The sequence below is a fragment of the Mustela erminea genome, chromosome 3 (assembly GCF_009829155.1).
Source record: "Mustela erminea isolate mMusErm1 chromosome 3, mMusErm1.Pri, whole genome shotgun sequence".
NCBI classification, from domain to species: domain Eukaryota; kingdom Metazoa; phylum Chordata; class Mammalia; order Carnivora; family Mustelidae; genus Mustela; species Mustela erminea.
Genome location: NC_045616.1, coordinates 132993576 through 133016635, shown reverse-complemented (window position 1 = coordinate 133016635; position 23060 = coordinate 132993576).

Here is a 23060-nt window from a genome sequence, read left to right as displayed (position 1 = left end):
GGAAAAGGTAAACTCTAAATTGACAGAAGAGATCATCTGAATTTTATCTTTAATTAGTTCTCCATCTTAGCATGAAGATTTTCTATGCTGGATATCCAGAACTTCTGTTTATTAAATCCACATGATGGAATATCCAATGCATTGGAGACTTTATCCAACACTGATAAATAAAGTAATAAGGTCACCAGGTGATCATCCCCTTAGCAACCAAAAGTACATACTGCCCTCTTATGAACCCATAATTCCTTCAGAACAATCTGCTTAAGGTAGATGAACAACGAAAGGAAAGGTAAACTTTTATAATGTCTAGCTTAAATTTATAAATATGAATCAATTCTAGCTAAACCAGAATGAATTGAACATTTGCCCAAAACTTGAAGGAGAAAAAAGTTAGAAAGAAAACTACATGTAAACACACCATATGGAGTCCTGGCATTCTTTTAATTTTGACAAAGTAGTAGACAGTGTTCCCATAAGATTGCCCCTCTCTGTTCAAACAGAGACATTATTTACTCTACACTGGTTCTTTAAAACTGTGTCCTTTTTCATTTGTATATTCTGCTGGGGTTTATCTGTCATAGCTTGGTGAGATGACAGATCTTTAGCAATGTGTTTGCACTCCCTGAGGAAGTCAGCTAATAGTTGATGGGATTATATGCTTAGTGAGCTGAAGGTTGACAATATTTCATTATGTCAACAACAACATTTACAAAAATAAGGCTCGAGTAAGTGCAGGTAGCAATGTTCCCTTTAAGGAAATTGAGAATATGAACTCTTTTTCTGTGGAGAATCAATAATATAAGAATATTTATTACTATTCTATGATAGAATGTCTATATGCATGGGCTCCTAAGTTAATAAACATCTTAATATTTTCTTCAAACATCTTAATAATATTCTTCAAAATTTAAAGTGTATAGAGCTATGGAATTAAAGATGGGTAAGTAAATCTGATGGTTAAAATGAATCAGGATATAGAAGTGGTTAGTGGTTCCCTATTTAGCTGCTTCGTGTCCTATATAAATGGCCATTTCTGTTATTTTGAAAATTGACTTGTTATTTCTTTAGTTACAAATTCAAAGAAGAAATTGCAGCAATACAGAAAAATAAAAGGTTAAAAAATTCCCACATTTCTCCAGCTGGAACTAATCACGACAGATATGAGATGGACATTATTCCAAGCATCTCTGAATATATGGAGAGAAGGATTGACTCATGAACAAAGATAACTTCTATAAAAATAAAATCACACCTTGCATGCTATTTTTAACAAAAAGTATTAAAATGTATTTTTAAGTTATATTTAACAGAATGAAAGAAACCAAACTGAAAATGAAGGAAATGGTGAAGCTCAGATTCTTTTTTTTTTTTTAAATTCAGAAGATGGTAGCTATTAAAGTTTCCCCAGAAAGAATAAAAAATGAAAATTTTAAAAACACAATTTTTTATTTTTCTTTTTAAATACCAATTATTACCAATTGTCTCCTTGCTCTGAAAGTAAAGTAAATTAGTACACTCTACAATTTTTCTACCTCTTTATTATTCTTAGATTTGTTAATTATACTATTAAGTTTCTATGTTATGTAAGTCCCATGGTTATTTATTCTTACATCTGTATTCAAATGCTCGACGCTGGTATTTTAGCAAAATTATCATCAGACAATTTGTATGGGTTTTTTTATCTTTTCTGTCTAGATTTGGTTATAAATAAATTTTTTAAAAGATTTTATTTATTAATTTGAGAGAGACAGAGAAAGAGAGAATACAAGCGGGGGAAGAGGCAGAGGGAAAGGGAGAAGCAGGTTCCATGCTGAGCAGGGAACCAGACATGGAGCTTGATCCCAGGACCTGGAAATCATGACCTGAGCTGAAGGCAGACACCCAACCATCTGAGCCACCCAAGCACCCTTTAAGTTTTTTAATCAGTCAATTTTTGAAAGAAAGGATTTGGGATGCTATATTTCCTCAACTTTTTTATGCTTGAGAATATCTGTAATTTTATTAATAACTCTATGACTTAGTGTAGAACAATACTAGGTGTAAATTTCTTGTTATACTTTCTATTTTTAGACTTTCATAAAGATAGATACTGCTTTACTGTTCTTTGGTAGGACATGATGGTAGAAAGATGTTTAAGGCCACCCTAATTCCTTCCTTATATAAAGTACTCAAATTTCCATCTATATACTTAAATAAATTGTGATTTTCTAAGCTATGAATCATAACAAGCACATACTTATCTCTTTTCATATACTTATGTGTGACTAAATTCATTTCAAAAAGTTTTTTAGCTATTGTAGCATTGAAGGTTTTAAAGAACACCAATTACACTTATATGGGGTGGTCTTTGTCCTTCATTTCCATCTTTTTTCTCTAGATGAATTTCATTTGTCTCTATTTCATACTTTTTCTACATTTATTGCAATGATTTTTCTCCCCAGATAATTAAAATTGAGCTCTTCTATTCTCTTAGATGCTATTCAACTTACTGGTTTATAATAATTCCATTTTAAGTTTTGATTTTTTTCAATAATATTTATTTTAATGTTATTCTGTTATTTTAAATAATCTTTTAACATTTTTTCCTCAAAATTTATGTCTTCACTAAATTCTCCTTTAATATGGGGCAGTCAAGGAGGTTTCCTTATGGTGTTTATATTAGAATTTCTTCCAGGCTGAGTTCATCTATCTTTTGCTTAATATGTTACCTATTTTTGCTATAAAAGATTCATGTTTGCAGTGACAATTCTTTATATCTTGCTCACCCAAATATTCCATTTACTTTTATTTTATTTTAATGACCTCTCCTTGACTCTTTTACTCCCTTTCTAAGATCCTGAACATGGAATATAAAGAACAAATGCTGCCTTCTAAACACTTCAACTTGAGGCGCCTGTTGGCTCCAAGTTGAGGCTTGTGGCTCAGGGGTTAAGCCGCTGCCTTCAGCTCAGGTCATGATCTCAGGGTCCTGGGATCATGCCCCACATTGGGCTTTCTGCTCAACAGGGAGCCTGCGTTCCTTCCTCTTTCTGCCTGCCTCTCTGCCTACTTGTGATCTCTGTCTGTCAAATAAATAAATAAATAAAATCTTTTTAAAAAATAAAATAAAAATAAACATTTCACTCAAGCCTGAAGGTACAGGATTAGAAGATGATCTGGAATGTTGTGGTGTCTTTGTTGAGGACTTGAACTTTTCTTCTTCATTATTATTTTGTTGAGAGTTCCCAGTTAATGTTATGGGTTGCATTATCTTCCAAAAGATGTTGAAGTCCTAACCCTCAGTCCATGTGAATGTGACCTTATTTAGAAACCTATTTCAACACGATCAAGTTAAGACAAAGTTACTAGGGTGGGGTCTAATCCGATGTGACTGTATTCTTATAAACAGGGAAATTTGGACATAGTGACAGACATGTATATAGGAATGTCTGATCACCAATGTCTTGATGATGAAGGTCAAGATCAGGGCAAACCACCTACAAGTCAAAGAATACCAGTGATTGCCAAGCAACCAAGAAAGTAGAAGAGTGCATGGAATAGATTCTTCCTCAGAGTCCTCAGGAGAAACTAAACCTGCTGACACTTGGAGCTCAGATTTTGAGCCTCCTGAGCTGTGAGACAATAAATGTCTATTGTTTATGCCACTGCTTGGGGCACATTGTACGACAGTTCTAGGAAGCTGACAGATCTAGTAGGGAGTGTTTCTTTTTCTCATGGAGAGAAAAGGCATTCAGTTTTGGCTTATTGTCCCAATTCAACTTAAAGGTCTGAATTTTTAAGTTTTTTTTTTTTTAAACAGAGTGGGGATAAGAATAATTATGTCCTTTTGTTGTTGTTGTTAATTCTTCTTACATGAAGATAGGAAACTTCACCTGGAGTCTTCTCTTTATGTCTTACCTCATTCTTTTTAAATTATTATTATTAATTTATTTATTTTCAGCATAACAGTATTCATTATTTTTTCACCACACCCAGTGCTCCATGCAATCCGTGCCCTCCATAATACCCACCACCTGGTACCCCAACCTCCCACCACCCTTGCCACTTCAAACCCCTCAGTTGTTTTTCAGAGTCCATAGTCTCTCATGATTCACCTCCCCTTCCAATTTATCCCAACTCCCTTCTCCTCTCTAACTCCCCATGTCCTCCATGCTATTTGTTATGCTCCACAAATAAGTGAAACCATATGATAATTGACTCTCTCTGCTTGACTTATTTCACTCAGCATAATCTCTTCCAGTCCCGTTCATGTTGCTACAAAAGTTGGGTATTCATCCTTTCTGATGGAGGCATAATACTCCATAGTGTATATGGACCACATCTTCTTTATCCATTCGTCCTTTGAAGGGCATCTTGGTTCTTTCCATAGTTTGGCAACTGTGGCCATTGCTGCTATAAACAATGTTCATCATCACTAGCCCTCAGGGAGATTCAAATTAAAACCACATTGAGATATCACCCTACACCAGTTAGAATGTCTTACCTCATTCTTTTTTTTTTTTTTTTAAGATTTTATTTATTTATTTGACAGACAGAGATCACAAGGAGGCAGAGAGGCAGGCAGAGAGAGAGGAGGAAGCAGGCTCCCTGCTGAGCAGAGGGCCTGATGCGGGGCTCGATCCCAGGACCCTGGGATCATGACCTGAGCTGAAGGCAGAGGCTTTAACCCACTGAGCCACCCAGGCGCCCCTCTTACCTCATTCTTGAGAGTACTATTCCTTCATTTATTCTCAAAAGCTCATTAAACCTAGACACAGAAATTTAATTAACATAGATTCAACCTAAATCCTTTATCTGGATTCATGGTTTGGCTTTGAATGCTCTTGAAGGAAAAGATGTTGATGTGGTCTTGAATGTGGCAAGTCTTAAACCAAGGATCCTCTGAGCCCTGAGCTTTGATGGTCCTGTGCAGACCAGTCTTCTTAATTGCTTTGGTCTCTAAGCTAGCATTAGATCTATGAACAATCCTTCATCTGGTTAGATAAAAGGGAACATTCTAATACAGACTCAACATGTCACCTTATTTGTACAAATAGTGGGAGTTCTAGAAAAATGGTACGTTTGGATAATAATTGAGTTTCTAATTTCTCTCATATCTCCCCTTTCTAATGAGGTAATAAGACCAATAATGACATTTGTCTCTATGGAAAACTTGTTTTTCTACAAGGAATCCAAGCTAAAGTGATCAGGCTAGCTCTTACTTCACTTCTGTTCAGGGGGAAAAGAGAGAAATTGGTAAGACAGTTGAATATAATAAGAACTGAGGTCCTAGTCTCAGGTAGACTGTCCATATTTAAATTTATAATTCAACATATTTTTTCTAACTGCCAACATACTTCAGGGTAGTTATTTATTTTTTTTTTTTAGCATTCTCCAACAATCAAAGAAGAGTTATTACTCAAGCTCAGGAGAGCCATACTGCAGCAAAAACAAATAAGCAAACAAACAAAAGACTTAATTATCGATGAATAAAATCTCTGTATGGCTTCTTCATTATAACTGGTACAAAACTAATTAATGCTATGGAGTATTATGCCTCCATCAGAAAGGATGAATACCCAACTTTTGTAGCAACATGGACAGGACTGGAAGAGATTATGCTGAGTGAAATAAGTCAAGCAGAGAGAGTCAATTATCATATGGCTTCACTTATTTGTGGAGCATAACAAATATCATGGAGGACAAGGGGTGTTAGACAGGAGAAGGGAATTGGGGTAAATTGGAAGGGGAGGTGAATCATGAGAGACTATGGACTCTGAAAAACAATCTGAGAGGTTTGAAGTGGCAAGGGTGGTGGGAGGTTGGGGTACCAGGTGGTGGGTATTATAGAGGGCACGGATTGCATGGAGCACTGGGTGTGGTGAAAAAATAATGAATAAAAAATAATGAATACTGTCAAAAAAAACTAATTAATGCTATTTGAATAAAGTAACGCTCACTCATTATAGACTACTTCGTTAGGAGAATATTTCTATTCCATTACAAGGCAGTGATAGTTGTCTGTGGGTTCCTTTTGCATATTAGTCTGTGAAGGGCAAAGACTGGTCCTGGCAGCACATATCTTGAACATGGTGGTGTAGCAGTTCAGATGTGTTTAAATACATACAATAACAGAACCCAGCTGGTAGTGGATTAGACAAATGAACTTAATTTTTTTTCTTTAATTACAAAAAGTCTGGAGGTAGATTTTCTTTTATTGCTGATGGGCCAAAGGACAGAGTGGTGATGCCAACCACAATGGTTGGCAAAGGAGGCTGGAGAAACAAGTATTTGGCTAATTCTATAAAGAAAGACATGGAGACAGGACTTGGGAATGTTTATTGAATCAAGCATTCACCAGGAAATAATACAAAAATAACATATTTACATGTTCTTTGTTTTCCTATTAGCTTATTTTCCACATTTGTCAGCAAAGTTCTACTGAGTAATGAATATTCATGTGCTAGATTAAACTCTTTGGATTTAAGGTACTCGAAGATCTGAAGTTTTCTATTTAGAATATAATAAAAACTGACTTAGCGGTCAACTCGTTTTAGATTCTTCTACCATTTCCATTTGGAAAAAAGGACTTTCGTAAAATATTTGCTGACTCTGAATATTGGAGTTTTTCTTGCATTAGTCAAAATAGACTTAGCAATCAAATGAAAAATATGATGGCCACAAATATTCAAACTTCTATGCCGATCCATTTCACATACGTATTTGTGAGATAAAGCAAAACAAGTGACAGCAGCAAAACCAGGACGGGTAAGGCAAGCAAAGTGAGAGTCTAAGAAATGATTCAGAAGCTCCAATCAATGAAACAAGATGGGATTGGGAGGGAGACAAACCATAAGTGACTCTTAATCTCACAAAACAAACTGAGGGTTGCTGGGGGGAGGGGGGTTGGGAGAAGGGGGTGGGATTATGGACATTGGGGAGGGTATGTGATTTGGTGAGTGCTGTGAAGTGTGTAAACCTGGCGATTCACAGACCTGTACCCCTGGGGATAAAAATATATGTTTATAAAAAATAAAAAATTAAAAAAAAAAACAACTGAATGGTACTCCTGAGGATTTGCCTCAGGGGAGTCAAGCTATTGGGCTCTGGGTTAAACTAACAATGGGAAGCCCTAGATGAAAGGGATTAAAGTTAATATTTATGTGAGCTTTGAACTGTTCATCCCCTTAGGTTAACTAGTTATGTAATATTAATGGGAAAATTTAGTTTCACCACTGTTTCCCATAGAATGGGAATGTTTTAAATTTGCTTATAAAGATTTAACACAAGTATTATAAAGTATCAGATTTACCTAGGCAAAAGTACACTGTGGGAGATACTCAAGGTGATCAGAACATCAGATGTTTAAAAAATACTAGTGATAATGATAATGAAAGAAAGAAAATTTAACAATATCAAGAAAAACTATTAGGTTAATTTAAGAGGCCAGAGCAAGCCTCTTAAAATCTCAAGTCCTAGTGAGCCCAGCAGGGGGTTGTCCTCAACATCAACCACAACATAATCAATGTCTTTGTGGGCGGGATGGGAGAGGAAAATAAGCTAAGCTGACTTTTTAAGATGTTTTTGAAAACATTAATGCTTAGGACTAAAGTGTTTGCTAAAGGGAACAGAGTGGGCACTGATAAATTATTGAACCCTACATCTGAAACTAATGATGTACCGTATGTTGGCCAATTGAATTTAAATAAAAAATTTTAAAAAATAAAGAGAACAAAGTGGATGTTACAAACACAGGGTGATTCTGGGTGATTATGCACATATGTGGCTAAAAAAACAACCTTTTCTTTCTAGCAAAGAGGATAATACAGATATGCGAAGGAAATCAAAACCAAAATCAAAAGAGAGAAAAGAAGTTCTCAAAGATAGGCTATGTTATTGTGACCTAGATCTGCCCTTACCACTCAATCTTACTCAGTTTTCTTTACAAAAAGATACACGAATCAGAGAAAACTTAGCAGTCTGATTTGGAAGTCAGAAGACCTGGCGTCTTGCCTTTAGCTTGCTCACTTCCTCTCCCAGAGCCCTGTTTCCTGATCTACAAATGTCCTTGGAGCACTTTTTAAAAAAATATTTTATTTATTTATTTGACAGAGAGATCACAAGGAGGCAGAGAGGCAGGCAGAGAGAGAGAGAGGAAGCAGGCTCCTGGCTGAGCAGAGAGCCCGATGTGGGGCTCGATCCCAGGACCCTGAGACCATGACCCGAGCTGAAGGCAGAGGCTTTAACCCACTGAGCCACCCAGATGCCGCAGTCCTTGGAGCACTTTATCTATGATTCTCTGCAAGCTGAACAGAGCATAGCAGAAAGTTAAAAGTACTCAAGACTATTAGCTAAGGTTTACCCTTTTCTATGAGTAAAACCGACTACTACAAATGACCTGAATAGTTCATGGCCCATTGCCCATACCAAAATGACAGTCTTGTTGTTGTTAATGCTATCGAATTGGTTTTAACCATTTGTGAGATTATTAAAGTACATTTAAATGGTATAAAGGCCTCATGCAATTGACCTGGACAGAGACAAAAGAGAGAAAGAGTAGCAGAGTGGCAGCCCTTAGGGTTTCATATCTTGGGCAGACACCAGGTAAGACTGAGTCACATAGATTATGCTCAGCATTAGAATACCACTCTTCTCAGTGTTGCTCTTAGGGTTCCACCCCACAGTCCTCTGGGGGTATCTCCTGGCTATTAAAGAACTCCATCTGAGCAACTGGCCCAGTTTCTCACCCCAATAGCTACTCTGATGGATACTTCTTTCTGTAACAAAGACTAGTGTTTACAGTGGTGATCTGTGGAACTGTGGATGGTCTGCATCAGTGCTATTTTGGGTTACAGGCTTTTTTGAGTACTTTTAGCATCTTGCTATTTGATCTTGCCAAGTTCTGCTTTAAGGGATGTCTTACCTTTAGATCCCCCAACAGGGAGCCTGGGACAAAGGCTTGTTTGTAGGTAGTTCATTTGAGAAAGAGAAGGCAGAAAGTTGAAGAGAAGGAAAAAAGCCAGTACAAGAATTTGTTACCTAATTACCCCCTGCAGGTGGCTGAAGCTTGATCCAATGTGACTTTAAGGGGAGACATTTGAAATATGTCTCAGAGCTGTCCACCCAGGGGACAAAGAAGAAAGTATATATCCATCATATATGGCCCACTGGTCCAAGGTGAGGTCATCGACATTAACTCTCTAAGCTTCCCTGTTTGCCTTCCTGAGTGCCGAGAATACCCCTGCAGCCGAGGAGAAGTCCCGTGGCAGAAGCAGAGCTCTGGGATGAATCCGTGCAAGGTGCTGTCAGGATGTACTTTTGTGAAACTAAGCAAAGTTTGGGTGAATGGGTTTTGTAGTAGAGGCTACAGGAAGAAGTGGGACAAATAGAATCTAAAATCGTATGTGAGAGCTGTCAGAAACACTGGACAAGGCACTTTCTGATATTCCTGGCCTCCAAGGTAGTCTCTGCTCAAGAGGTACAACATGAGAGGAAGGTTAACCAAATAACCGAATAACAGAGTCCGATGTTTTCCTCCCACTTGGCTTCATTACAAGAGAGCCCTCAGATATGGGCCTCTTTGGCCAGGAGTTATTCTCAGATGCAAGCATGTTCTGAAATGTCACCAACTCTTCAATAAAATGGATAAGGATAAAAGCATTACATAATCTATAATAAAATCTAAATATCAGGAAGGACTACGAAATAAAATATTCTGGTGGTTTTTTTTTTTTTTTCACTTCTTATGCATTTGTTAAAGAGAGCCATGCTCTATGAAACACTTTTTAAAAAGCAAAGAATTGTTTTGAAATAAACCAGGATACTTAAGTGGGCAAACAGAGAATTTAGAAATCTGATTCCATGGGATGTTGATATCTAAAAAGCAGGCAGTTAGGCTTCTTCAGTACCCAGCAAGCCACGTAATCCTGAATGCCCTGCATTGATGGCTTTGCACGGTGTGCTCAACTCTTCCTCTGCACCCATCCATCCTAACCCAAATCCCATCTTTCCTTCAGGTTGGTACCCCAAGCCCTCTCTCCTACATTAAACTTCCCTGAGTCTGTCAGGCTGTGTGAAGCTTTAACTTTCTTTACCCTTGTTAAAAGCAAAATGGAGTCTGCCAGTATTTCCAAACTGCTGCTTCACACACTGAGCAGATAATATATTTAACCACATACATCCATTTGTTTCATTCTCTCTCACTGATAATGGAATTCCTGTCCTGGTTCTTCTCTTCTCTACTTTATGACTTGACATATATTTATATGAAGTATTACACAAATTGGAAAACATCTGTCTACCTTTTAAAAAATGGAGCATTCACATACTTAGATGTTCATTTTCTAAAAAATGTCTTAAAGCACTTTCTCCAAAGCAGGTACTTTGGCTGGAAGCCATATGCATAAGACTAATATGGATCCTGTTTCACAGAGCCAATGTGGGGCAAGGGATGGAGTACACACAAGCATGCAATTTGATTTTTTAAAAAATGCAAAAATTGAAAGCTGCATAGTGTACTAAGAATGAAATAGGGAGCCAAGGTGGTGAATAACAGAGACAGACTTCGAACCCAGTGTTCAAGGAAGTGCTCTCGGGGAAGGAGATACATAAGTGGAGTCCTAAATGATGGAAAGGACCTAGCTCCAAGGAAAGTTGGGAGGACAGTATTTTTGGAAGAGGGCTAGGGCATGGAAAACACTCCTCAGCTGAGTTAGCTATAGAGGATGACAGTTCCCAAGAAGAGGTTGGCAGGATGGGCAGAGCTGCCTCATGGTTGGACCTTGTAGCATAGTAAGCATTGTGGCTTTTAAAAAAAAAAAAATGTGTGTAATGAAAATTCCTCGAAAGAGCTTGTGCAAAAGAATGACATAATTGAGTTTGCTTTAAAATGATTAGTTTACCATGTGGCGATTTGTTTGGAGATAGGGTTGTGGAGACTAGCTTAAAAGAGGTTGTTCAGCCATAAGATGATTGGTGACCTCCACTAAGAAAGAAAAGAACAGATCCAAGATGTATTTTAGAGAAGAGATTGTCAGGTCTTGAACAAGAGTAAGGAAGAATATGTTTTCTAATATCCATTACTGTGGGTATAATTAAATAAATTTTTTTGTATGCTTGCCTTCTCTCATCTACCAAATTACTAACTCTTCAGAATAGGGTTAATGTTTCATATATACTCTATATTTTCCTTATATTTCTGAGAACAAGATAGATGTTCAATTAATGTTTGTTTCATTGTTCATTTTTTATGAACTAAACCACGGAATATTTGTGGAAATTATATTGGAAGGCAGAATAAAATAATGTGAATACTTTCAGGTCTTTCCAATGTTGCTTTTATTGCTCTGTTACTTGGTGGATAGATGTTAAAAAACAGAATGTTGACTTTTGTGGGTGTTTCATAAAAATGGGAAATCTCTCTGCTAGATTTAGCATTGATATTGCCAAACTATTCAATGTGGTTTCCAACAGAACACAAACTTGGCACCTAAAATAGGGCACTGTGTGCCCTTGCAGTTGGAGCAGATCAAAGCATTCATAACCTATGTAGATTCTAGACAACTTCAGGAAACAAAATCAAAATCTTCTCAAGGTAGTCCCAAGCAGAGGGGACACACCAGCCCTCTTGTGGCAGAAACACTGTCTCCAGGCAATTTCTGAAGAGAAAACTGTCATCTGCCTACTTCCCTTTCACACAATTTCCCTAGTAGTGACATCCTTTTTTTTTTTTTGTCCCTAATACCAAAATTTACTCTCAGGGAAAAAAATAATAATAATAAATTTATGTATACAATGTTATAAAGTTCTTGGGTTATATTTCCCAGTAATATTTGGTGCCTAAAGTATTTTCATAGGTTAATTTTTAGATATGGAGGAGCTAAAGGACCAGAGCTCTTCATAAGGAAATCCTGCTGGAGAACAAATGATGACTCTGTCTACTACTCTGACTGACATGAGGTCTGGGGAGTATCTGAAAATAAAACTCCAGAGTAGATCTGGCTGAGGGAAAATTGGGAGGATCTTGGTAGCCCACATATCTGGGAACTTGCCTTCAAATTCAGAGGCCCCTATTTCTCCCTCTGGTGTCCCTCAATCTGCAGCTTTTAAAGAATTCAAGAAAAATCACGTTTCTTTAAACCATGGAAGGCCTCCACATCCTCTTGTTGGAACTGGAAGACCTGGTTGCAGAAGGGAGGTTTGTCTCTCTTGTCTTTGCTAAGGTTTGTCATTTATGCTGTCTAAAATTTGAAAAGAATAATCAAGTGTTTGGAAGTGTTAGATGGCTGTCAGCATACTCTTTAGGTTTAAAGCTCACTTTGGGAAGCAGGGTCCTCCCAGTTATTAATGGTCCCCCAGAGCACGAGTCTATCTACGGGACCCAGCTTGGCCTGCATGACTCTCTTTTTTGAGCTGCAGAGTGCTACTGTGTCTTGTGGCTCCCTGATTTTGATTTGGTTTTTATGTTATGTTCTTGACCTTTATGGAAGAGTATATGACTCTAGCCTCACAGCTTTGTCCACCTCTTACATACTGACGAACCTTTGCATATGATCAGTGGCCATCTATCATGAACCTTTCCTATGCTCTCTAATGCCTGAAATTTTTGTGGTCCTCTTTATTATGTTTGTATGCCTTTAACAATATGGAAGTCTAACCTGTAAAAGCTCTTTGTAAAGTTCTAGATCATATGACATTTCTCTCTATGATGAGGATGTTCAATCTCCATATAGACCCATTCATACTAGTTTCAAGCTTTGAGCCATATGAAGTAGATACCCATTTCTCTTAGGAGAGCCTTTCAAAAATTTGGAGCAACCATATTTCAGCCAAATATTGGAGTTAGTCTTCAATTATTTGTCTTCCCTTGGTTAATTAGCTCCAATTATTTCAACCATTTCTGTTAATAAAGGTTTTAAGACATTTTACTGCCCTGTGTGCTCTCCCTATCACTAAGCTTTTCAAACATTTCTTCCAGTAAGTCCTACACGGAACAGAATACCATAAACTCCAAGTTCATCCTAAGGTACACAGAAATGACAACCCTTTCTCCTCCTTCAAACTAGGTCTCATTCAGATGAAGGTGACCCTTTCATATTGCTCTGATCACTTCTTAGATGTCCATATTTATTTGCCATAATTCCAATTAAAAACTCTAAGTAGTCTTTAGTGTGTTCCTGTCATGTTCTTAAGATATTATTTGTTTCATGAATGTGTGACTTGATTATATTTATTCTTATTCAATATACATCCCTCCTTTATATTCAATTGTTTCTTTAAAAAAATTTTGAGCATCTACTAAATTCCAGTCATCGTGCTAGTTAGTGGGGAGACAATGATGGATTATATATCATAGTCCCTGCCTTGTTCACAGTTTATAATCTAAGGACAACTAAAAGAAGTAGCAATCTAATCAATTACAAATTACTATAATAAGTTCTCTAAAGGAGTACTAAACGTGTTATTGGAGTATAAATGAGATAGTTTAAGGAGGTTTTTCTGAAATAAGTGGCCCCTGAATTAAGGAATTGAAGAGGGTATGAGGTGGGAAAGGAGGAATAGTTCAAGAAGAAAAAGTTCTTATCTAAAGAGCCAGACATGAGGCTGAGCATGGTGATTTCTAAGACTGATAGATAAGAAAGGGTAAAGCTTATGCATGATTTAAGAGGTAGATATTAATGGGAGACGACTCTAGGACTATAAATAGATACCAAATTCTGAAAGGCTTGGCATTGTAAACTGAAAGAAATTGGTAGCCATTGAAGGGTTTGATGGAAGGGAGAGACACGACCATTCTTATATTTTAGAAAAATTCTTCTGCCTGCTATGTGAAATATACACTCAAATCATGGAAATAAGAGAGGAAATTATGGCAGCTCTTTAAGGCACAAGATCATGGTGGCTTAAATTAAGAAAATGGTAAAGGGTTTATTTGAAAGACCTAAGAGATATAAGGACATATGTTATGAGGACACATTTGTTCTATTACCTGACGTTTGGCTGATAGAATAGGTAGACTTAGGCACTCATGTATGGGTGGATTAACTGCAGTCAAGGAAAGTGAAGAATAATAACCAACTTCCTTTTTGGAAAAGTGTATAGTTTTTAATCACTCACTGAAAGAAAAATCAGGTTCAGAATGCAGAAAGAATAAGGGATTAGTTTTAGACAAGTTGGATTTGTATTCCTAGGGGTCATTCACATGTGGATGGATGGTCAATAAGAAGATATATACATGGGTTTGGAAATTAGTTAGCTGACCTTGGATTAAAAAAAAAAAATCTGTGAATCATTAGTATATATGCATTAACTGAAATAAAAGATTGGAGGAGTCATGAAGGAGAATGTTAGAATGAAAAGAAAAGCAAGCTCTGGATAGAATGCAAATGAGGGGGAAAAGTGGGAACCCCAAAAGGAGGATGGAAAGTATGGGTATAAAGATGGTATTTGGAAAAAAAAAAAAAACAAAACAGCAGATTGCGTTACCATGGAAATCAAAGAGAATACCTCAAAGGAGGCAAGCAGAAGAGATTGTCAAATGTTGCTGAGCACTTGGGTCCATTAGGTTTAAAACTAAGGGATTGGTTAGACACCATGCTGAGTATAGTTTCAGTGGAGTGGTGAGGAAAGAAACATTGAATTGAAGAGTTAAGGGGATGTGAAGTAGAATAATGATATAATAATGTAAAAGTAATTTCAGACAATGGCTACAAAGGGAAAGTGAGATATAGGATAGTAGCAAAAACAGCATTTTTTAAGGTAGAAAAGATGAGAGCAAATTTAAATGATAAGGAGAAATAGCTGTTTGTAGATAAAGGAGATGGAGAAGATGCAGAAGAAAGCAAGGTGCCTGTAAAAGCAGGAATTTTCTCTCTGATGCTTATGAAAATGGTAATGTAGATTTTGCTCATGTTATTCTAGTGATTACATTGTTACAATTTCCATTTCTTGGATACTTTTCGTTTTGTTTTATTTTTATTCTTCTTTTTTTAAAAGATTGATTATTTATTTATTTATTTATTTATTTGACAGACAGAGGTCATAAGTAGGCAGAGAGGAAGGCAGAGAGAGAGGGAGAAGCAGGCTTCCCGCCGGGCTCCCGATTCCAGGACCCCAGGATTATGACCTGAGCCTGAGCTGAAGGCAGAGGCTTTAACCCCTGAGCCACCCAGGCGCCCCTCCCTTTTTTTAAAAGTAGGCTCCACACCTAGTCAAGAGTCATGCGCCACCCAGATGCCCCTGTTTTGTTTTATCTTTAACTTTAAAAACGTTTTTTCTGGTACCAAATGGTAGTTACGTAGGATGATTAAGTCTAGAAATTTAATGTACAGCATGGTGACTACAGTGACTATGGTGCTGAATACTGGAAATCTGTCAAGAGATTAGATTTCTGGTGCTCTTACCACACATACAAGGTACCAGATGAGGAGATGAATATATTAATTAGCTTGACTGTATCAATTATTTCACTATGTATGTACAACAAATCATCATACTCTACATCTTAAAATATATACAATTTTTAGAAATAAAAGGTGAAGGGGGCACCTGGGTGGCTCAGTGGGTTAAAGCCTCTGCCTTCGGCTCAGGTCATGATCCCAGGACCCTGGGATTGAGCCCGCATTGCGCTCTGCTCAGCAGGGAGCCTTCTTCCCTCTATCTTTCTGCCTGCCTCTCTACCTACTTGTGATCTCTGTCTGTCAAATAAATAAATAAAATATTTTAAAAAAAAATAAAATAAAAGGTGAAAAGATAATAAAATATTCCTTATAGGATCAAAATATTCCCCATGGACAATTTTAATTGTTAAAATAATATCTTATGCATAGGAAACTCTTTCTTTTCTCTATTCATCTTTTCATTCTACCAATAATCACAAATGCTGACTAAATATTATAGACACTGGGTTAAGTGCTAGAAACAGAAGAATAAGACATAGTCCTAGACTTCAAAGAGGCAATAGTATACATAGAAAAAACGTTGATAATCCCTCTCTTTAGTGCTCATTTTGCCTTCCAATGTTTCACTGAATAAAGTTAATGCACTCTAAAAATTGTAGGTCTTTAAGATTTGAAGATATCTATTATGCTTCTATTTGATTCTTTTGGCAATCATGCAAAATTTTAAGGTATTCAATGCGGAAAACAAATCTTTCATTAGCTAGGTAAGTCTTTTATATAGTGAGCTCTTAAAATGTGACAAGAGTGGAAAATACTCCTAATTATAATCTCATAAGAACAGAATAGTTAATTTAGACCCAAATGATCTTGGATCATATTTAAATGGACTAGCTTTTTTGGGCAACTGAATCTTGATGTTGGCAAATAATGAGATTTTAGTCACCTGTCCTTGGATTTTATATACAACTCTTAAGCCAATAGTCTTCAATCTTGGTCATATCCAGTTGATATTTGCAATGAAAATATATGACTTCTTGCTTATTTCTTTTATATTTCATGTCAGTTTATATCATCATTCCAAACTGTGTTAATCTCTAGACTTTCTATTTTTTTTAATTTTCTTTATTTATTTGAGAGAGAGTGTGCACATACATGAGTGTGGGAGGGGCAGAGAGAGAGGGAGAGAATCTCAAGCAGACTCTGCACTGAGCAGGAGCTGGACATGGGCTTGATCTCACAACCCTGGGATCATGACCTGAGCCAAAATCAAGAATTGAACACTTAACCAACAGAGCCAGCCGCCCAAGCAGCCCTCATTCTATTATTGAAGGTACTGTCAATCACTCCATTCTTTTAAAAGTTTAACTTATTCTGATATTAATTAAAGTTATCTATTAAGACATCAAATAACACAGGACTAAACATAAATTTGAGAGCCATCCAGACTATCTATGTCAATAGATAATATAATGTTTGTTTTGGTTTTTTTTTTTTGTTGGGGACGGTGTGGTGAACTCTCCAGAAAGTAGTCTAACAGAACTCATCTACATTGTATTTTTCACCACTTATACTAAAGACTGTCATGAGAGGCTTTCAAGGTTCCTGGCAAAAATTCCAGAAAGCCTGAGATTTATGCTAGGCCCAGGAAAGGAATCCACCATTTTTTAGTCAAAGGTTAACTTAATGGTATGAGAAGGTCAGTGGGTCATAGCACTTCCATTACCTAAACAAAGAAACCAAAACCAAATGAAAAGAAGCAAAAGCACAAAAACCCAAAGACATAGCAAAACAAAATATAAACAATTTTCTTCAGACACATCAAGGTTTGTCCTACGCAAGTAGTGATTTTCCTCTTTGCTTTGAGATTTTAAATGTCAGCCAACAATCTTCTTGGCTCCTTTTGCTGGCACCAACTCCCTTTGGCCATTTCTAAAACCTCATAGAGACTGTCTGCTTCCCCATACTACATATAATTAAGAGCTGGGTGTAGCCAAAAATTAACAAAGTCCCCATATGATATTCTGATTATATTTTGGAAGTTCTAAGCCATAATCCACTTTTACATTTTAGTCTTATTATTACTATAATAGATAAATATTGCTCATCTTGGTATTTAAGTTAATTTAAAATAACATGGTAAAATTCTTTCAAAATTATATTTTTGTTTTTTATTAAGGAAGTAAACGTGTTCAAAATTGTAGAAAATGTGGGGCACCTGGGTGGCTCAGTGGGTTAAGCCACTGCCTTCGGCTCAGGTCATGATCTCAGGGTCCTGGGATCGAGTCCCGCATCGGGCTCTCTGCTCAGCAGGGAGCCTGCTTCCTTCTCTCTCTCTCTCTGCCTGCCTCTCAGTGTACTTGTAATTTCTCTCTGTCAAATAAATAAACAAAATCTTTAAAAAAAAAATTGTAGAAAATGTGGAAAATAGAGAAAATATAAAGAGAAAAATAATGTAATTATTGACATTTTGGTAAAATATCTAACATTTCAAATACTACTTATAAAATATGGATTATGTATTTAAAACTTACTTTTTTCACTAGTACGTTTATTTTGAAATTTTTTCACAGTTACTTAAATTTTCTCCCACAGAATGATATTGAGGATATAGAATTTAAACATATATAGATATAATGTACTTAATTCATGTCCTTGTTTATTAATCTTTATTTTTCACTGGCTTTAAACATTACATAATAAATCTTTATGTGCATTTCTGGTTATTTCACAAGACATATTTCTAGAATTAGACTGATGAGGTCAAAGAAATCTATATTGTCAATGTTTTTGATACATATTTCCAAACACATCTCCGAAGGTACCATTATCACCAACTGTATGACAATTTAGCAATTTCATTGATATTTACTCTGCTTATTTTATCATGTTCTGTATCTATCTATTCATCTATTCATCCTTCTATTTTCCATCAATCTAATGTAGTTTCTGAATATATAGGTGATGTTTGGTGGGGTGAGGTCTGGAGTCTATGGCCAAGAAAGAATTCTTGAGAAGTCTTTGGTGCAAAATGGTGGTTTTATTAAAGTACAGCGACAGGAAGGAGGCTGAAGGAGTTGTTGCTGCCTGCTACTATCAGCTCCCCACTCCACCCCCATGATGAGGGGCAACTGATTATATACTTTGGGGTAGAGGAAGTAAAGATAAGGGAAGTTCTAAAGGTTTTTCATATGCTCACAGGATACAAGAGGTTTTGCTATTGTCAAGCTAAGGTTGACTTTCCCTCTACTGAAGCATTAACATTAAGACAGCTGGAAGTTTCCTGGAGGAACATTATATTCTGTCTGCCTCCAGTATTTGTCAATGCTCTGCGGGTTATAGGGACATTTAATTTCATCTACATTTCCTTCTGCCTTCATTTCCCCATCAAATCCAGCTTATTTCATGAAGTATTTCAGAGTAAACTGCAGACATCAGTACAATTTTTTCTAAATACTTCAGTATGCATAATTAACTATTCAATTATATTCAATGTCTAGTCACAGTTTTTTTTCTTTTAATATAATAATGCACAAGTCATAAGAGCACTTTGGCTGTGTTTTGACTTCTGCATATGCTGTGTAACCCAAACTACCATTAAGATATAGAACATTGCAGATGTTCTGATCTCCTAAGTTTTTACTGAACTTTTTGAAACCTTCTGTTTTTCTAACCTCCCACATGAAACACAATGACAAGCCTGACCAAGTCTATCTCAAATCAGTTTTCATTTTTTTTTTATTGTTCCTCTCATTATGCCCTTTGCTTTGCTAGATTTCTACAAAAGTGTTGCAAACACTTCCCTTACACCCAACTGGTGGTCCCGTTCAGTGCATTTTTCATATAGCAAATTGAAAGATCTTTCCAAAATATGAATTCATTTTGGTTCTCTCCTGGATTCAGTTCATTCAGAATTCTTACTGGGGTCTACAAGACCTTGAATGACCTCGTCTTGGTTCTCCTCCCCCTTCATCCTTGTTTGACTCCTTGTGGTCTATGCACTTGAGCCATACTGGACTTCTTCCAGCACTTTTTCTTCTCGGAACTTTTTACACCTGTTCATTTTTCCCCTTGCCTGGGGTGCTGGGGCTCCCTCTCCTTGCTGAGCTATGTTCTTGTCTTTGTGTCTCTTATTTAATGAAGTCTTCCCTTACCACTTAATGGAGCTTCCAATGTTAGTCTCTTGGATCACTCCTTGTTTTCTGCTCTCCCAGCACTTACGGCACTATTCAATTAGATAAATTTTTGTGTACCTTCTTATTTCATGAGGTTCTCAGCCACTAGACTGTAAACTTGACAAGAGCCATGTATGGTTGTGCACCACTTTTGGCTGGCCAGCACTTGGCCCCATGGCAAGTGCACAACACACTTTTAGCAAATTGCCCAACAAATGGGTTGATGACTCCTTCAGTTTTGCATGCTCAGCAGCAAGCTGATCAGGAAACCTCTAGCAAAATGTCTTTCATGTGCTTATTATATGTGTTTAGCCCATGTATTCTAAACCTGACTGAAAAATGGGCCAACACTTCAAAAGATAGATGATGAAGAAAAATAACAATCGAAGTTAAGGCTGACAGAAGGAGTTTTTTGTTCTAATCCTTTCTTAATAACATTATTTTTTCCCCATTATATTTTGAACAAACTTTCTGTCTCAGCCTGTTTTTTTTTCTTTCACCTGAAATCTATAGCTTTATCATACCCTTTTCACACAATAGTACTAAATCAGTACTTTACAAGTTAAAAGAAAGATGCCTGATACTCAATTATGAAGAGTCTATCATGACACAGAACCCGTTAATGAAGAATGTATTGATTTTTCTTTCTTCTTTATATCACTATCCCAAAACTTATACCACAGCTCAAGCAACTCTTTAAATTCTTTATGACATGTGGATAAAAATATTGGTAATTACCTACTAAGTTGCAATGTCATTTTTAGTTAGAGAAAGTTTTTTGGTAGCCTTTCCTACAAACTCTGTGTGATTGTAAAAGTGAATGTGTTCAGATTTCAAGTATGTTACAGTGAATTACTACTCTCCATGCCTAGTACTCTGAGCAATGAAGAAGAAGGTGCAAGAAATGTTAAATTTCTCTGTCGCAGAGATGAGTCAAGACTAAATTTCCCTTTGCCTGCTTCATTCTGCTATAAGGAAAGAGTCGAGTGTAAGGGTTTTGATTTTCCTTTACTTTCCACTCTCAAACATGAGCTCCAAAATATTCTTATTTTCTACCAAGCTAGCCCAGGGGGAGGTGAATGGATCTTAATCCAGCATCTAGCAACCTTTTCATGTCTCTATTTCTTGAGTTTCATTCAGTCAGTAAGGAAACCTCATTCATCCTTTGGAAGAATTCACAATCTGTTTTAATTCCTCACAATATGATCTAGAAGTTAAGAAAATTGATTTGGGAACCAGAAAGGCTCAAGATATAGTTCTAACTCCACTACTAAGTATTTTGTGACTAGAAAAATTATAATTTTGTTAAATCTCAACTTTATCAGCTTTAACAACAGGGTATAAATTAGTATGTAACTCTCAGAAGTGGGTCTGAATATTAAAAGATACAATGTATATAAAATGCTTTCCAATTTAACCAAGTGTTAGTTACTATTGTTTTTGGTGATATTGTTTTTATTCCCCCTGCCTTGGACTCAGTGAGTTGGGAATGAAATTTACATTCTTGCTTAAGGCCATACCAATGTTATAAAACTCCCCTGAACTGAAGAAGAAAACAATCAAAAGAGTTAGAAAAGGGCTGCTTGTATTTTTAAACTCAAATTAATTTGGTTGCTTGGTTGGAATAAGGTCACAGCAACTGATACTATCATAAGTCGCTCCATCATGTACAGTCAAAAGATTAAAGAAAGTAGAAGTATTGACTGGCTAGAGATAGGGTGTTTTCTAAGTCTCATTCAGCATTATAATTTTCAGTAAATGCACTAATATGATACAATTAAAGTAGAAGTCATTTTTAAAAAAAGCAAGTTTTCAAGGCTCCAGAGATCACCTAAGCTGTTGGTCTCATTTCGCAGATGAGAAAAGGGATTTAGCTTAATTAACCAAATAGATTAAGCTACCTGAGGAGGTCCTATATTTGGTTAGTCAAGAAGACAAAACTTCCGCTTGATACCCTGACCTCACATTTAAGCCCCAGGAATATGCAAACCCAACATTGTTCTTCTAGTCCTCCAGTTTGGAAGTCATCTTTAAACTTTCTCTTTCCGCTATTTCTTATACATAACCTAGCACCAACCCTTATTCCTTTGAAATGTCTATCAGAGTGGTCTGTTCCTCTCTGTTCACACCTGATGTGCTGCAAAATCCTCCCTGTGGCTTCTTTTCCAATGTTTGTCTTCCTGCTCAGATTTGTCCTAACTATAACTACCAATCTTTCTACAATATAATTTGTCATCACTTTCCAGTGTTCAAGAATTTCCAAAGGCTTTCTACCAATTATTTTAACAAGTGTAAAGTCCTCTACCCAAATCTACATGTCTTTAGAACATTGTACTTCCCAGCCAGTCTTACTTCTGATATATAGAAAGAAAAGTTGGCATTCAGTTGTGCTGGTTTCCTCACTATCCCCTAACTATGCTACCTTTATTTCCATTCCCGAGTCTTTATTTGCAGTTACCATTTTATGGTAACTGCCTTTATCCCATTCAATTTATTTAAATCTTCCTCATCTTTCCAGACTCAGTTCCATTTTTTCCCTGATATTTCTGACTATAACACAGAGTTTTGTTTTTTTTTTTTCCCCTTCTCTGAACATTTATGGCTTATATTAAATTGGCTGCATACTTTCAAGTTTTGTTTTTCTATTAGCCTACTATTGGTGGTATGTCCTTTAATAGTGAAAGGGTAAATTGGTACAGACTGTTTTGTTTTGTTTGCTTGTTTATTTGTTTGTTTTAGAGAGTGAGACAGGGGGAGGGGGAGAGGCAGAAAGAGGAGGAGAGAGACAGAATCCCAAGCAGACTCCACACCCAGTACAAAGCCCAATGTGATGTTTGATCTCACACCACTGAGATCATGACCTGAGCTGAAATCAAGAATCAGATGCTTAACTGAGCTACTCAGGCGCCCCTGGTACAGCCTGTCTTATATGGCTAGATAGTCATATCTAATTCAGAAAAATGTTCAAGATTTATGTCTCAGTCCACATAGAGAGAGGGATACCTCCTCCAGTCAACATATCTCCAGTGTCTCTCCAGGTTTGAATTCTTCATCCTGGAATTTGATACCATTTCTATGACTATTGCTTTGTGGGCATTAACTAACAGCCCTTTGCTTTTGGGATTTCTTCTCTTTCCTCTTTTCTGTTCATGGTATTTAAGTAACTTGAATCTCCCAGCTTGACCCATCAGGTGTCACTTCTTCTCAGCCTCTAGGACAATTGCAAAATAGTTAACTCCATTTTGCTTCACCAAAGAAAGACCTGAGATTAGAAGTAGTAAACTACTTAGATTTTGTAAGTAGAGAATATCAGAAAAACAAAACTTGATATTTCTCTTTATATGGCTTCTGAGTCTTATTCTAAAAATAGCTTCCCTCACCCTGTTTTAAATATCCTCAACTCATATTCCCAGTTGAGGCCTTGCCTCAGAGCATGTCAGGCTCTGGCAAAAGGAATGAGCATGTGCCAGACTGAAGGAAGGGAGGAGAAGACAAAACTCATCGGACCACA